The following is a 4660-nucleotide window of genomic DNA, read 5'->3' on the forward strand; positions in this document are numbered from 1 at the left end:
CAGGGCTCTCCTGGCCTCCACCCACAGTGGCCGGGCTAGTTGACCCTTGGGTGCTGGTTGGCCTTTGTGCTTCAAAACATTTTCCAGCTGAAGGCTGTGAATGCAGTTTTCAGAAGACGTGCTCTGGCCTCAAGGGACTGGGGTGGGAGGTCCTTTGTACAGTGTTGTCCCGGGAGCTTCCCAAAAGACACCTTTGGGCATTTCAGTGATTCTTGGCGAGGGCGACTACGGCCTCTCTCGGCCTGAACGGTGGTACCACTGGACACTGTCACCAGCGGTCTACTGGACAGCAGTGGTCTCCCAGTATCTGTGAACCTGGCTGTGATGGTAAGAACCAAACACTACACTGTACCCCATGTTTGCATTAATGTATACAGCTATCATTTAATAAAAAAAAAAAGATTAAAAAAAAAGAACCAAATGTTTACTAATCTAAGACTTGCAAGCAGACCACAGAAAACTGCAGTTAGGGATGCCCTACAAAAGTGAATGACAAATATTTTCCAAAAATACTTTTTACAGTACTTTAAATAATTTACAAAAAGCTACAAAAATCAAATTTACGGGGATACATCTGTTAAATAAAACCATGGTTTCATGTCAGTGTACATACGTACAGGGACACGTGTAATGAACAGCGTCTCGCTCTGTACCAACGAACACCACCTACACATGTGCACAGGTACACACACGCACAGACCGCTTTCCACAAATGCTACGAACACCAGGGTGCACACTCACAACTTGAGAACTTTGCCCTTCACTAGTGAGCAGCCACCGCCATCCTCCATGGAGGTGTCGCTGACGTCACTGGCATCACTGCCCAGGGCCTCCTGGTCCTGGTCGTCCTTGTCCATGACCCTTTGTCCATACCACAGGTCTAGAATATTTTCCTCTGGGCCTGAGTTCCTCCTGTCATGCAAACAGAGCCCTGCCGGGGCCTTCCGCCATAGCCAGGCTCCACCATCCTTCTTCCTAGCAGGTGTGGGCTTCTAAACACAGGGCTGGACCCGGCCTGGGCCTCCCTGAAGGCCAAGAAGGATGGGCCCTGTGAAGGCATCCCCGGGTGGGGGCTGAAGAAACTGGCCTGGTTGCCTCCCCAGGACATACTCTTTCCGAAGCAGAAGAGCTGAGTGGACAGCAGAGGGGAGAAGCCTGTGAAAGGCAGGCTGGGCGGGCCCCTGGTCAGGCCCTCGGGCTGCTTCTCTCTCTCCCTCCCCAGGCCCCCTCTCCACACTGAGTCTCTGCCTTCTGAGTTCAGCGCTCACGGGCCGGACAGCTGACTCTGGTGGGCAAAGTGGCTCCAAGGGAGGGTGAGGTCGGCCTGGGGTTGAGTGTACCTCTCAACTTCTGAGTTGGGAATCAGGAAGCTCCGGCTCCTGAAACTCACATGGAAGGTCCCCACACACCTCCTGCCTCGGTGCCTGCTTTGGCACAGCTGGGCAGCTGACCAAAAGCACTGTCGGCAACAGTAGGCTCAGCCCCTCACGGGCCCTGGTCTTTGTGGACATAAACGTTCCTCCTACTTGGAGACCCCTTGGCAGAGACATTCCCACTGGTGCCTCTGGCCAGAGCAGCCAGGCTCTTCCCGCCCTGCCTGAAGAAGCCGGTCCCCTTCTGTGTTCCAGCTCTCTCGGCTTCTCGTAGTCCCTGGGTCAACTGAGGGGCCCCCTTAGCCCTCTGGCTCCTAGTGCACACCCCGGGCTGCAGGGCTGGCTCTTTTCTGCACAACCCCTCCAGCCTGGCAGAGACCCCCATGCCAAGAGTGGGGGTCTCTGTTTGAACTTCTGAGCTGCTCACAGACTCCTTAGCCTTTTCCACCAAAAGCTTCCTAATCTCTAGTTCGATGCTATCGTTGCTATCCACAGAACTGCTGTCATCAGACAGGATTCTGGGGCTTGGAGCTGGACTCTGATGCTCACCGGGGAACAGATTCCCTTTGGAGTCATTTCTCCTTAATCGGAAGGTTGGGGCCACATCCTGGTCCCCAGTACCCTCAAGCTTGGTTCATTCTGTCACATTGCAAAAGACGCTTGGAGGTCTTTCCATGGGGTTCTCTCCACTGTCTCTCTTGGACTTGGAGAGGCAGCTTTTCAGCACCTGTGGGGTTCTGTCTTTCCAGTCTCTCTGGAACTCACCTAGCTTATCCAAGAACTGTGTCTGGGTAGTGCTGAACCTGACCTACTTCTTGCATGCAGCCCTGGGGTCCTTGCACCTCTTCTTAAGCTTTTGCTTGGATCTTAACAAGTCCTTAATGGCCATGTCAAAGTCCTCGTCATTGTCCAGTGAGCTGCTCTTGTCCTCAGAGTTCTCTTTCTCATCTACACCTCTTGCCTCCACAGCCTTACAGTGGGCCCTGAGGCACATGTGCACCACTGGGCCCCCTGGCCTCACCCTCCCTCCCAGGGGCCTGGCCAGTTTGCCCTGGCTGGGCAGGTCTTGTCCATCACAGCCAGGCTCAGCTGTCCCCAGCATGTGGTCAATGTCCTGACTACCCTCTTTCACCACTTTCCTTGTTTTCTTGGGTGTGGATGGCCTTACTGTGTGGCTGCCCCCCCCCCCGTATTTCCTTTTACAGCTTAATGACAGGTCTGGTGTTCTAGGGACAGGGACCCTGGGGCCCACCAGTCTGGCTGTTGGGACCTGATCATGACAGTGGCCTCTGTGTAGCCTGAGGGTCACTTCTGGCTCTGGCTAGTGAACTCCCTGACTGTGCCTTGAGGGCTAAAACGTCCAGATCTCCTGCTGTATGCTATCGTCACTGTCCATGGAGTGATCACCGCCAGAACAGGAAGGAACATTTGGGAGTAGAAAAGTGGGCTTGTGGAGAGTGACCTCCACAGGGCTGGCAGGATCGTCTTGGAAATGTCCAGGATAGCTTCTGCACACAACCGCTCAGCTGACGTGTCTGCCAGGCATGAGGATCTTTCCACAAACTCGCTTCTAGAAGCTGTAATTACTGCAAGAGGAGTTTTGGTTTCCTTTGGCAGTTTGGACATGTGGCTGACACCAAGGTCCCCTGGGCTGGGCTGGGCTGGGCAGGCTCTGCAGCCACGAACTTCTTCTTGCTGCATGCTTTCCTATGGGTTTCAGGCAAGGCACTTTTGGGAGCACTGCTCGTGTTGTCTGCGGGTGGGTTGGGCTTCTTGTCCTCCTGGCACTGGGCTCTCTGTGTCGGGCCCCCGATGGCCTCCTTCCTTGTCTTCTTCAGCTGGTACAGCTGGATGGCCACCTCGATGCTGTCATCGCTACTGCAGTCAGACCCCTTAGGCACCAGGGCCACACTCCTGACCCGCTTTCCCTGCCTTGTGGTGCCAACACTCCTCTTACTCCTGCCCTTACTCTGTGTGGCTTCTGCAGGGTGGCAAGGGGTGGCAGGCTTGAGGGCTGCCAGCTTTGTGCTGCCCACAGTCTCTGGCCCAGAGGTGACCTGAAGCTTCTAGGCTGTGCATTCACCTTGGTGAACCTGGGAGGTTTTTGGAAGACAAACTCCTTACAGGCTGCCGTCAGATCCTGCCGTGGTGCTCCCTTAACAGTCAGATCTTTGCAGGATTTAAGCAGTGATTTGGCTGAATTTTCATTTGGCTCTAGTTTTTTTATCCATGGACCCATCACACTTTTGGGTTTCATGTTGCCTTTTCTCATTGAGAATCTGCTCTATTTCTGCCTTGACGCTCTGTTCAAAGGAGTCATCGCTGCTGATACGAATCTGGAGGTGGAGCCTTAAGTCCTTGCTGGCTCCCACATGGCTGCCAGGGATAAGTTTGGGGGAACACAGAGTAGCCGGGGCACTGTTGTGAGGAGGCTCTGGTTTGCATCTACTAGCCCTACCTATGGCTCCAGAGGGCTGGCCCCTGCTGGACACAGGCTGTGTGGCTCCGCCCTTTGCCTTCAGATACTCTTGGATGGCCTCCTCGATGTCCTGGTCCACAGAATTGTCACTGTCTGAATCCAGGACCAAGGGGCCAAGGTCTGCAGCTTCCTCCTCCCCCATGGGGTCAAAATTGTCAGCATGACCACAGGCAGAAAATGCAGGTTGCTCTTTGCACACAGCAGGGTTGGCAGCCAGTCGGCACCTCTCGGCCCTCTGGCTTCTCAGTGGTGCCCACTCATGGTTCATGCCCAGAGCAGCCTCATCATGCTGCAGCTAGCTGAGGATCATCTGCACTTTGGTACTCAAGCTCTCTTGACACCCTCTTTTGACTTTGAAAAGCACCCAGGAAACCTAAAGCTCCCTGTCCGGCCAAAGGCCTCCGGTTCAGACTGGAGAGCAACCATTGGAGGGGCGTTCATGAGGAACATTCTAGCAGACAGGGAGGGAGGCACAGAGAAGCAACTGCGGGCCTCACATCCTCAAAAGGTTGCCAAACAGTGCCTAGGATATAAAGTCTGAAAATGCATCTTTGTAGGTTGAAAAGAGACTCTGATGAACCCAGAACTAGGGGGTGTTCATGAAAAGATTCATTCTTGACTAAGGTGACCAGATTTTAACATTGGTAAAGTGGGACACCATTGATGGAGGGGGGGCGCTATTGGCTGAGCTGTTTATGGTTAGGGACCCTGGGGGGGGGGGGCAACGCTACTTGTTTGTTCCAGACAGTTTGGCTCCTTCTGAGCTAATTGTCCTTGCCTAGAAGCAAGGGAGGGAGCCAGTATCCTT

At 54.1% G+C, this 4660-nt stretch overlaps 1 pseudogene; it reads right to left on the reverse strand.

Moving 5' to 3' along the window:
• Positions 1-250: 250 nt before the first annotated feature.
• Positions 251-4302, reverse strand: LOC105887881 (annotated as a pseudogene).
• Between the last annotated feature and the right edge of the window lie 358 nt (positions 4303-4660).

This window comes from Otolemur garnettii, unplaced genomic scaffold (assembly GCF_000181295.1).
Source record: "Otolemur garnettii isolate 467f Iridium unplaced genomic scaffold, OtoGar3 scaffold00142, whole genome shotgun sequence".
NCBI classification, from domain to species: domain Eukaryota; kingdom Metazoa; phylum Chordata; class Mammalia; order Primates; family Galagidae; genus Otolemur; species Otolemur garnettii.